This window comes from Physeter macrocephalus, chromosome 18, assembly GCF_002837175.3.
Source record: "Physeter macrocephalus isolate SW-GA chromosome 18, ASM283717v5, whole genome shotgun sequence".
Taxonomy (NCBI): domain Eukaryota; kingdom Metazoa; phylum Chordata; class Mammalia; order Artiodactyla; family Physeteridae; genus Physeter; species Physeter macrocephalus.
Genome location: NC_041231.1, coordinates 98,923,815 through 98,936,538, shown reverse-complemented (window position 1 = coordinate 98,936,538; position 12,724 = coordinate 98,923,815). Strand labels below are relative to the sequence as shown.

Sequence of the window (12,724 nt, the reverse complement as noted above, 5' to 3'; positions counted from 1 at the left end):
TTGTACCTTTTGAATTTTACACCGGGAGAATGTATTACCTATTTACCAAAAAATAAATCACATTTAATTAAAAACCTAATGCTAGGGCTTCCTTGGTGGCACAGTGGTTGAGAGTCCGCCTGCCGATGCAGGGGACGCGGGTTCGTGCCCCGGTCCGGGAAGATCCCACATGCCGCGGAGCGGCTGGGCCCGTGAGCCATGGCCGCTGAGCCTGCGCGTCACAATGTTGGGGGTTTGTGTATGTATGTGTGTGTGTAGCTGTTTGCTTCAACAAACCATATCTGTCCCCTTAAAATAATAGTGCCATCAGATTACTATAAGGGAAGCAGCAGTTCCACGAGCATTTATTAAACATGCACTTTGTAAGCCAGATAAAGTAGAAAGGACAAAGGAAAATGCTGGGAGTGGAGATCAAAGGGATATTAAAGACTTCCTGGTGACCTTTGGGTTGAGATTTTTTTCTAGGTCCTCAGTTATTCCCACACTCGCTCTGGCTTCAGGACCTTCACACAAGCAGTTGACCCTGCCTACATCATTGTCCCTTTCTGCCCACCTTCCAGCTGGCTAACTCCCACTTCTCCTTCAGTCCCCATATAAAGCCACTTCCTCCAGGAAGCCCTCCTTCACCATTCCTCCAGACTAAGTCCTATTACTAAGCACAACTCTCTGTTTCCCCTCCAATAGCTCTTAGCACTCTTTACCATTGTTGTATGTTTAATTATCTGCCCTTGAGCAAAACTATAAGCTTCATAACAGCAGAGACTATGGGAAAAAACACACGGAAAAACAAAATGTTTATTTTTGGATGAGTGATGTATTGAATTAATGACCTGGGGGAAAATCAAAATCAAAAGTAGCGAGACTGTTCATGTTTGTATGTCCAGAGCTTGGCAGAGAGAAAGCTGTTAATAGCTCTCTGTTGAATGATCGAATGAATATACAAATGAGTTAGTGAATGAACAATGAAAGTCTAATGCTGTTTCCAATCTTTTTGAACCTTAATTTTCTCCTCTGTTGGCTCATTGTAGGTACTGGATGAGCCCTTCCACATCACTGAAGGAAATGCTGAGTTGAGTGGTCCAACAGACGTAGATAGATGGGTCTGCATCCTTAGTCAAAACAGACTTCCTGCTCCAGAATATTTGGCGTTTCCTAGGTAATGATGACTAAGACAGTCAAAATCATTGAGGGCAAAGTGATGGCTGATTGTGGGTGAGCAGGATGAAGGAATTAAGACTGATTGGATTTTTGAAAACAATTCCTCATGATTGTGACATTAGCATGAAGGCTGAGAAATGCAATTGTACAGATTATGGGTTGAAGGGAACATGTCTAAATAGAAGAAAGTGTGATTAAAGGAAAAGGGGGTATATTCTCACCAGCTCTAAGGCCTTATAAACAAAACCCATCGTAATGATTAGAACAGAGTTAGTGGCAGTGATGAGGGTGATGACAAAAAATATCTAAGATGTGTGTCTGCTCTGTGCCCGTCATGATACTAAGAACTTAACGTGGACCACCTCATCTGCCCTGACAATAATCCTATGACCTAGGCATTATTATTATTATTTTATTTTTATGCCTGCATCGGGTCTTAGCCGTGGCATGCAGGATCTTTCGTTGCAGTGCACAGGCTCTGCATTGCGGCGTGTGGGTTTTGTCTCTTTAGTTGAGGCGCACGGGCTCAGTAGTTGTGGCGCACGGGCTTCGTTGCCCCGCGGCACGTGGGATCTTAGTTCCCCGACCAGGGATCAACCCTGCATCGCCTGCATTGGGAGGCGGATTCTTTAGCCCTGGACCACCAGGGAAGTCCCTAGGCATTATTTTTATCACCTTTTTAGACATGTGGACTTGTTAAGGGTCACAAGCTGAAGTAGTAGGGTCAATTTAAACCCTGGCTCTCCCCAGTTCCCAGGTCTGATCCTTGAACCCTATGTTACGTTGCTCTAGGAGAGTGTAACGGAGGCCATGATTCTCTTCCAATCATGGTTGTTTTGGGGGGTTTTATGGTGGTTTTTTGGGTTTTTTTGGCTACACTGCGTGGCATGTGGGATCTTAGCTCCCCGACCAGGGATCGAACCCGCACCCCCTGCAGTGGAAGCACACAGCCTCAACCGCTGGACCACTGGGGATGTTCCCCAGTTGGGTTTTGTTGTGTGTTATCATCTACATTCCATCAACATGGATCGAGAGTTCAGGAAGGGCTCAGATGTGTGATTTTTGGCTCCGGTCTCTCTTGAGGTTGCCGTCAGCCAGTGATGTGGGGTTGGGGAGAGGGTGGGGCTTCTGGAAATTCTCTCCATGGTCTCTGCACATGGGCCAGGTTGGGCTTCCTTATAGCATGGTGGCCCCTACTCAGTCACCTGCTTACCTGCCAGCTGAAGGCTTCAAGGGCAAGTATTCCAACTAATAAGGTGGAAGCTGCATTGCCTTCTATGACCTAGCCTCTGTGGCCCCACAGAAAAACCTCTACTGCACAGGCTACAAGCATGATCCAAGCGCCCCTCCCCTCCCCCAGATTCAGAGGGAGAGGAATCCGATCCCACCACTTGACAGGGGAGTGGCGAGGTTCTAGACCAGTATGTGGGATGGGAGATATAGTTGTGTCCAACTGTGGAAAATATAATCTGCAGCATGGAGATCTGGGGCCGGGGCAGGGGGTCAGGGGTGTAAGAGGGAAGACAGACACATGTGGTCTTTACCCTTTGCTGGAGGTTTCATTTAACTTCCACCAAAGAACTTTGCAGAAGGAACACGGCAGTCTCTTTACACTTTAGCCATGAAGAATGGAGGCTCTACCCACCTGGCTGGGTCATTCTGTACCTGCTCTCCACCAGGCCACCTTTACAGACGTCACCCCAGACTTCCCCCCAGTTTATTATCAGTAGCATCTCATACGGGAAGAACAGAGGCTAATTAATTTGCCTCCAGTGAGCAGGGGGCGGGACTAGAGTTCAATCCCAGAGCTCTCTCCACCGCATTCTCCGCCTTTCAAAACCTCACTTGCCCCGTTTTTAAGGCCACTGCGTGTCCCCTCTCCCCTCTTGTGTCTTTCTTGGGTCTTAGTCCTTTTTGGACACAGGGCATCACATAAATTCCACATGGTGCTTTGGAGAGAATTAAAGGGTATTTATCTTGTAGAAAGAAAAGGAAACTGCCTACCCCTCTGGGAAACTGCTTTTTTCTCTTGTTCTCACAAAGTAGAGCTGTCACATGGACACTATGCTGAGCTGGCCAAAAAGCAATTTGAAAGATGGCTTTGGAGATTGGCAGTCGCCTTGACTTGGCAGGGAGTGAGGTATTAACTGCTCTCTTAGAGATGATGCCTGAGGCCTGAGATCTTCCTCCTGTCAGGCTCTGTCTTCCTTATGGGAAGCTCTGTGTGAAGCAGCCCCCTTAGCTGTGAACAAGAATCTTTTGACCTGCTACCTCTCTTATTTATGGTGTTGCAGGTCTTGCGAGAGAACAGAAACAGGCTGGTCTAAGTTTAGGAGGCTCTACCCACCTGGCTGGGTCATTCTGTACCTGCTCTCCACCAGGCCACCTTTACAGACGTCACCCCAGACTTCCCCCCAGTTTATTATCAGTAGCATCTCATACGGGAAGAACAGAGGCTAATTAATTTGCCTCCAGTGAGCAGGGGGCGGGACTAGAGTTCAATCCCAGAGCTCTCTCCACCGCATTCTCCGCCTTTCAAAACCTCACTTGCCCCGTTTTTAAGGCCACTGCGTGTCCCCTCTCCCCTCTTGTGTCTTTCTTGGGTCTTAGTCCTTTTTGGACACAGGGCATCACATAAATTCCACATGGTGCTTTGGAGAGAATTAAAGGGTATTTATCTTGTAGAAAGAAAAGGAAACTGCCTACCCCTCTGGGAAACTGCTTTTTTCTCTTGTTCTCACAAAGTAGAGCTGTCACATGGACACTATGCTGAGCTGGCCAAAAAGCAATTTGAAAGATGGCTTTGGAGATTGGCAGTCGCCTTGACTTGGCAGGGAGTGAGGTATTAACTGCTCTCTTAGAGATGATGCCTGAGGCCTGAGATCTTCCTCCTGTCAGGCTCTGTCTTCCTTATGGGAAGCTCTGTGTGAAGCAGCCCCCTTAGCTGTGAACAAGAATCTTTTGACCTGCTACCTTTCTTATTGATGGTGTTGCAGGTCTTGCGAGAGAACAGAAACAGGCTGGTCTAAGTTTAGCAACCTGGTGAGCTTAATGTGGCTTCGGCAAGATGTTCTCAATATAAAGAGTCTTAGTTAGTTGGCCAAGAATAGCAAGGGACAAAATAAGCTCGTTTAAAAAATAATAAATGGAAAGAGAGAGAAAAAGAGAAGAGGTGGGGGAGGAAAAAAGAAAATAAAGAAGGAAGAAGGGAGGGATGGACGGAAGGAAGGAAGGAAGGAAGGAAGGAAGGAAAGAAGGAAGGAAGGAGGGAGGGAAGGAAGGAGGGAGGGAAGGAGGGAGGGAGGGAAGGAAGGAAGACAGAGGTCATGGAAGGCGATAGATTCACCATCTTAATATGTGCCAACAGCAAACTGAGTAGAAAGAAGGTGTGGTGAGATAGCAGAAGAGGGGTTCACACAGGTACTGCCATCATTTGAGTTCCCTAATGGCATCTCCAATGCTTTATTATTATCATGTAATATCTAATAACATGTAACACTAAGAGTAAACATTGTCCTCCAGTTAACATTGTCACTGTGTCAGAGTGATTATAGACATGATCTCGTGTAACACCCACAGTAACCCACAATATCCTCATCCCTTTTTACAGCTGAAGAGACTGAGGGCCGCAGGGCAAGTACTTTGCTCAGCAGTTAGCCCCGCGCAACGTATTGTAAATCCGCCAGGTGGTGACCAAGGGCTGGTCCCTGAGGGCACAGAGAGCATGTCCAGGCTTGAGTCAAAGAGAGAGTTAAATTTTCTCAACTTAGCCTCTCTTCTAGCCGCACCCCCCAACCCCCAACCGCCAGACCTTCCAGGGCAACCCCTCCTCCAAGCCTGAGGCCATCCCAGACTCCAGAGTCTCCAGAAACTGCCTCAGTAAGAGGTTTTCTGTTGACACTAAGGCCATTATGCTGTGTCTGTGGGTGGAAATACATATTTATTATTCGAAGCATTAAGTGTGTTTTCCCTTCGTTTCATTTAAACGAGAATTTATTAATCCCTGAGTACATGCCGTTTATTTAGTGGTGTTGTGGAAACAAAGTGGAGAAAGCAATTAATAAATTTGAGCAACTGACAACCTAGCAGGAAAACAACTTGTACATCAAGCCAGAAGCCAGTGAGCACAGTCCCTGGGCACCCATGGGCAAGCCATTCTCTGGTCCCTCCACTTTTTTAAAAATAGATTTTATTTTTTAGAGCAGTTTTGGCTCACAGCAAAATTGAACAGAAAGTACAGAGAGTTCCCGTATACCCTACCCCCACCCATGCACTGGCCTCCCCCGCTGTCAGCATCAGGCACCAGAGTGCTACATGTGTTACAGCTGAAGCATCTACACTGACACATTACTACAAGGACTACCCTGACACGTCTCTATCGCCCAAAGTCCTTAGGTTACATAAGGTTTCATCCTTGGTGCCGTCCATTCAATGAGTTGGGACAAATGTATAATGACATAAGTTATCGTATCATATAGAGTAGCTTCATTGTCCTAAAAAAATCTGTCTGTGCTCCACTTATCCCTCCCGTCCTCCCACCTCCTGGCCACCACTGATCTTTTTACTGTCAACATTGTTTTGCCTTTCCCAGAATGTCCTATAGTTGGAATTGTGCCTTATGGAGCCTTTTCAGATTGACTTCTTTCACTTAGTAATGGACATTTAAGGTTCCTCTGTGTCTTTTCCTGGCTTCATAGCTCATTCTTTTTAGCGTGAATAATATTCCATTGCCTGGATGCACCACCATTTCTTTATTCATTCACCTGCTGAAGGACATCTTGGTTGCTTTCAAGTTTTGACAATTATGAATAGAGTTACTCTAAACATCTGTGTGCAGGTTTCTGAGTGGATATGTTTTCAGTCCGTTTGGGTAAATGCCAAGGAGTGCAATTGCTGGATTGCAAGGCAAGAGCATGTTTAGTTTTGAAAGAAACCACCACACTGCCTTCCAAAGCGGCTGGGCCATTTCGCACCCCCACCAGCAATGAATGAGAGTTCCGGTTGCTCCACATCCTCACCAGCATTTGGTGTCGATCCCCCTCCTTTTTAAAGCATGACTAAACTGAATTATGTGGAAATGACTCAAGAGCCAGATATAAACCCCAAAATGACTGAGCAACAAAACTAAATGTCACCTCCTGTGATATTGATGGGGCAGGGTTTCTCATGCCCTTACTCAAAGCCACCATATACTCTTATTCTGCACAAAATATTATTAAGTTAGGTTTTCTGTTTTCTCAGCCCGCTAAGAATTGGAAGCATTGAAGAGATGGAGAGACTAAAACTGTAAAACAAGACACATGCAATAGCCTGTTGACAAGTGAGTTAACAATCAAGTATGCAATCTTGCGTTCTTTAGAAGCATACCTGCATACCTACTTGTCATAACCAGGGTTTCTAAGAATGACCTTAAAACACCCGTTGAAAGAATGAAATGGCATTCAAGATACCACAGCTATTAAAAATCGAGGCTAAGTTCATACCTTGTAGATTTGTTGTTGGAATTAAATGAAATTTATGTAAAATGCTTAACACAGTGTCTGGTACACAGTAGTACAAATAAATATTGGCTGCTATGTAATGATGGTGATGGTGTACCATGTGGTTAGACAATTAGAAGAAGGAGAAATGGAAAGAAAAGAGTATTGGAATTCCTTAGGCATTTATTGAGATCCTGTTCTGTCCCAAGGTGAATTCAAAAGTAAGTGGTATGTGGTTCCCCTGCTTGAGGAAATCTTTGTCTAGCATAGCATATAATTATAATAGAACGTGATAAATGTTATAACACATCTATTTATAAAAGTGCCATGATAACATAGATGAGTTGGCTGTTAATTTTGCAAGATCAAGGAAAGCTACAGTAAATATTGGAGCTAGGCTGGATGGATTTTGCTGTTTGGTGAGGGGTAGGCATTTTGAGGAAGGACATTCCAGGCAGAAGGAACAGACTTTAAACAAAGTCATGGAGTCATGGAAATCATGGCACAGTCAAGAATGTAGACCTGGGTAAAATCAAAGAATGGTTAGCCAGGAGATGGGCCAGAAAGTTCCCAGAAGGCCAGTTGATGATTGCCTTATATCGTGACAAGGAGTATGGATTTTATTTGAAAGTTAGCAGGTTGCTATTATAGGCTTTAAGCTGAGAAGCTCCAAGAATTTATTTTTTTAATACTTATTTTGGCTGTGCCAGGTCTTAGTTGCGGCACGCGGGATCTTCGTTGCAGCATGCGGACTTCTGAGTCGTGGCATGCATGCGGGATCTAGTTCCCTGAACAGGGATCAACCCCGGGCCCCCCCGGCATTGGCAGCGTGGAGTCTTACCCACTGGACCACCGGGGAAGTCCTGAGAAGCTCCATGATTAATGTCTGCTTTCAGTGCATGTTCACGCTGAAGGCAGGATAGAATATGAACTTGAATGGGTGGAGAGTGGAGGCAGGGAGACCAGGCACGAGTTCTTGGGTTCATCTAGATTATCGCAGAGGTCCTCGGACTTGCAAAAGGTGAGGGGCTGATAGAAGAGGGCAGAGAGAGGGGTTAGGTAGAAAGGACAGTCAGCATGACTCTGAGGTCCCTAACTTGGGCGACTGGGACAACACAAGGAAGGAACTTTTTATAAACCTGAGGTTTATTTTTTTAATCTTCACGATCCTCTGGTGGCATGAAAGAAGCTGAATCTTTAATACTATTTCATTTACAAGCTTATTTGATATTTTCTCGCTCCACCCAAGAGAACACCACTTGAATTATGCCATAAAGCTAGAACCAAATGAATGCAATTCGTTTTTCTAAAAGTTCCAAGTAGAGATAGACAAATGTGTACTCGCAGAACAAATTTTAAGCCAAAATGACCAAATATAGTGTGAAGCTGGGCCAACTAATGTGGTAGCCACTGGCCCCTTGTGGCCATTGAACACTTGAGATGTAGCTACTCTTAACTGGGATGTGATGTGAGTGTAAAACACATACAATTCATATCAGATTTCAGAGATTTAGTATGAAGAAAAGAATATAAAATACACTGTTAATAATTTTATATTATTACATGTTGAAACAATATTTTTTAAAGATTTTTTAAAATTTAATTAATTAATTTGTATATTTTGGGCTGCGTTGGGTCTTCGTTGCTGTGCGTGGGCTTCCTCTAGTTGCGGTGAGCAGGGGTTACTCTTCGTTGCGGTGCGCGGGCTTCTCATTGCGGTGGCTTCTCTTGTTGCAGAGCACGGGCTGTAGGCGCGCGGGCTTCAGTAGTTGTGGCACGCGGGCTCAGTAGTTGTGGCTCACGGGCTTAGTTGCTCTGTGGCATGTGGGATCTTCCTGGACCAGGGCTCGAACCCGTGTCCCCTGCATTGGCAGGCGGACTCTTAACCACTGCGCCACCAGGGAAGTCCGAAACAATATTTTGAATATATTGGATTTGAGGTAGGAGGTAGATGGGCCCCTGGGCTGGACAGCTGGTGTTTGTCAAGCAGATATATTACCAAAATTAAGTTCACCAGTTTTTTTTCTTTTTTAACGCAACAGCTAGAAAATTTTAAATTACATACGTGGTTCATACTGTATTTCTGTTGGACAACACTGGTCTAGGAAATTTGATTTTTGCAGTGTCAATATTGAAGGACTACGTGCAGACCAAAGGTATATTTTGCGTTATTGCTTTTCTTCCCATTACTAGTATGGGTCTCACTGTTGTGGTCCGAATGTGGGTTGGAAAAGAATTTCCAGACACAAGGCAGAAAGTAAAGAAGATAGAATTTATTAGAGGGAAAGGTCCCTGTCAGAACAGCAGGCTGACTTCCTAGTAGTCTGGGAGAGACGAGCCCGAACGTGTGCTACTGTGCAGTTTTTATAGCCAGAAAACAAAGGAATGGTCTGAGGTGAAATTTTCGTTTATTGATTGGTCAAGGCACATAGACCCTCCTTCTGTAGGGTGGGAGTGGGACAGGGCAGATGCCTTTCCTTATTTGGGACAGGTCCCGTCACCCAGGTGGGCTCAGGAATTTCGTAACCATCACAACATGGTGGGGAGTCCGGTACAGGGTGTGACGCTGACACTTTTTCAGGCAGGGTTGTCCTTTGTCCTGAAGCACCACACTCACCACCTGATGTTTTCTAATATTTTACTGTGTAGCCTTATTCTCATTAAGAAAGAAGTAGTTACCATAGCAACTGCCACAATACATTGTATTTACCACACCTGGAGAGAAAAGTATAAACAGACATCAATCTGTCATTCAGGTTTACACATTCATGTGTTTTTGTTTTTGCTTTTCCATGTGTATCTTGGTCTTCCTTTGTAAAACAGAGCTCTGAGAGTAGGAAACTTGACTTCTAATTCTCACCTATATTACTGGCTTTCTTTGGGTCTGGACAAAGAGAATAATAATTATCCCATGCCCACTTCAGAGCGTATGTGGATAGATAGTTACAAAGTATTTTGCAAGCTATTCTTTGGGCACAGTATCAGTCTAATGTCATACAGTTTGATATAGCAATGATATCTACTGTTAGTACACTGCTGGAGTCTGGCAGGAAAGACAAGGTAATTTCCTTGGGTAGATATGAGTGAGGAAATGCAGAAGGGAGAAAAGAGCTCAGACCAGGAAAATCCAAAAGAAGGTGACCAATGTTAGCATTTGTTCCCCTAGACTTTAACAGCCCTTTTGGAGTATATCCCGTATTCAGCAATGTCTCCACTGGCTGGGAGGAGACTGGGAGCCCAGATCCTCCAAGGCATACAGTTCATCTGGCTTTGACATGGAAAAAGCAAACAGGTTGGAGTTGTTTAATGTTGATTATTTCATGATGCTTTAAATGTTATGCTTATTTATGCCATCTAAATTTCTCAAAGATCTCATTCGTGGGTCAATTCTGTTTTAACATACTTGCTCCTCAATATATATCATCTGAACAGAGATGACCGACGCTATGAAGGGGAAAATGGGACTGAAATAATTTTTTTACTTTCACCCAGGACAAGTGCTGGCTCCAAAATATCCATCTAGATTGGCCTTAAGGATTTCCACATTGTCGATAGTAGAGAATGGGGTTTGGCCATTAAGTGGTGTTTGCATAACAAGCATGCAATTTTCAGTTGGATGCTATGATTATTTGAGGAGGCTGGAGACGGTTTAGGAAGATCAAGGTCAGGGCAGGGGATTGGCTAAAGACCTCTCAACCCAATCTACCCCTTTGACATTTGACGGAACTTAGATACTGTGGCTAAAGTAATAAACATTCTAGGTTTTGGATTGCATTTGCACAGGTGCTATAAATCTACCTGAGGCTTTTCAATTGATGATGCCTCTGTCGTTTGCAAACCCACTCACTGATTTACCTAATCTACAGACAGCCACCCTAAATGAAAGTCAAGGAAACGGCTACAGTTACATCTTGAGATGTTACATCTTGAGAAATCCCTGCTAACTCAGCACTGGCATTTAGGAAGTCCTCTGCTGGAGAAAAATCAAACCAAAGGGAAATAAAAATACACTGCAAAAATGCAGCAGCTCCACTGAAATTTCTTCTCTTTTTAAACATTTTTTCTTGACGTGGATCATTTTTAAAGTCTTATTTAATTTGTTACAATATTGCTTCTGTTTTTTTATGGGTTTTTTTTTTTTTTTTTGGTTTTTTGGCTGCCGGGCATGTGGGATCTTAGCTCCCCGACCAGGGATCGAACCCACAGCCCCTGCATTGGAAGGCGAAGTCTTAACCACTGGACTGCCAGGGAAAGTCCCTCTACTAAAGTTTCAAGAAAGATTAATTTTCATTGTTTGGTGTTTTGAGTGCCTCTCCCTCCACGCCGAGGAAGCGGGGGGAGGGGAGATGGGGGAAGGGGAGTGTGGTTTTCTTATCAGAACTCAAATAGCACAGTTTGAATTATATAATGGAGCTGCTGTGAGTCAGGTGACAGGCTCACTGAGTAATTCCCTGCAGAAGGAGACAAACTGCATGTTAAAAAGCTCAACAAATACTCAAAAAAATAAATAAATAAATAAATAAAAGCAAAACCCAGGCCGTGAGTTCCAGCCTTGCAAGCTGCAGTTTCCTCTGAATTCTCTCCGGGCTGAAACAGCTGGGCGGGCTGGCTGAGTCCCAGGACTCATAGAGGCTGCGGAGAGCCAAAGCCAAGTGCAGGTCGGGGGTCTGGCCTGGGTTCCCGGGTTACTTTCTGTTTCATTTAGAAATGTGCCCTGTTTCTGAAACTGGTGGCTTCCAATGTCAAGGAAAACGCAGGACTCCTTGGAGGCTCCAGCCAGGCTTTTAAGAACCGGGGCTTTGTAAAGGTAAGAAGCTATCCGCGTCCTGCAGGCTGGGGGTTGCCGCCCTGGGGGGGTCTGCGTGCGAGCAGGGGACGCCAGGAGGAGTCTGCCAACTTGTTCTGGGATCTGAACGAGGCTGGAGAAACCTTCTGTGGAGGGGTTTTAAGGTTAGGAAAGGGGTAAGATGGACCCTTCCCGCCTGGATGGGTGCCCCCCGCCCCCAGTCCTTGGTGACTTGAATTGATCCCCAACTCCTGTCTGCACTCCTTCCTTCCCCAGTTCCATCCCATGGAGGAGTTGCCCTCCTGTCGGGGAATTGGCATGGGCTGGCCCGGGGCTGGAAAGGAAGGAGAAGGGGCTACCTGGCACGGAGAGGCTGTCTGAGCATGTGTAGCATGTGTATTTCAGAGCCTGACACTTGAGAAGACTGTTGTTCAGGCTAAGAAAGCATAGTTTTTGGGGAGCCAGAGAGCAGAGGAGGATGCCTGTGTGAGCAGAGAGCTTTGGGAAATCTGTGAGGTGGGCATTTGAATCTTAAAGCATTTCACTGCTGTTTGTGTGCTTGTTAGTTGGATTTTATGTTGGTTTTGTATGTTGTTCAGTTTCGGGACTTTTCCCTTTTTTAGAGCTGCCACTATCAATTGATTTGGTTTTTCAGTCCTTGGACTTGGTTCACTGGATGTCTTGAAACCCACTGGTGCCCTTGTAGGTGTCTGGAAGTCAGAGATCGATTAGGAAACTGGTGCTATTTTTTCAGATCAGGGAGGTTCACTTGCAAATCTCACTGCCACGGAGACTTGCTGGGAGTCCTGAAAGCCTGCGGAGGCCGCCAGCGTTTAGGAACCTAGGGAAGTTTCTGACTTAAAGAGACAGGAGAGGGAAAATTGGGCGATTGTTAATTCCCGGAAGGTGGGTGCAGGGAGAAGTTGTCAAGGATCAAAAAGAAAGATGACTGGGAAAATGAAAGGATAAGTAAAGGAATGGGTTTGGTGAGATCCCAGCTGGGGCTGTGGCATTTTGAGGTTTGCAGCATGGGGATAAAAATCAATAAGCAAACTGATAACAGCTCACTTGGCATGAATAAGATTCTTTTTTTTTTTTTTCCCACTGGGTCCTAGAGAACCTGAGAAATAGGCAGGCCGTGAGTTTGGAAGTTTTTTTTTTTTTAACCTCTTTATTGGAGTATAACTGCTTTACAATGGAGTTTTAGTTTCTGCTGTGTAACAAGGTGAATCAGCTGTACGTATACATATATCCCCATATCTCCTCCCCCTTGCGTCTCCCTCCCCCCCTCCCTCTGCCC

The 12,724-nt window shown here is 45.1% G+C and overlaps 1 protein-coding gene across 2 annotated transcripts in view; it reads left to right on the top strand.

Annotated features, from left to right (window-relative positions):
- Window positions 1–12,724, top strand: part of PHACTR1 (phosphatase and actin regulator 1) — a 545,598-nt gene that overhangs the window by 238,283 nt on the left and 294,591 nt on the right. Inside the window, exon 1 of one of the 2 annotated variants that reach the window (XM_028479168.2) lies at window positions 11,367–11,445. The exons of the other annotated variant lie outside the window; for it this stretch is intronic. The gene's annotated coding sequence lies outside the window, so the exon portion shown is untranslated. Of the gene's footprint in view, window positions 1–11,366; window positions 11,446–12,724 lie in introns of those variants that run through there. 2 annotated transcript variants of the gene reach the window in all.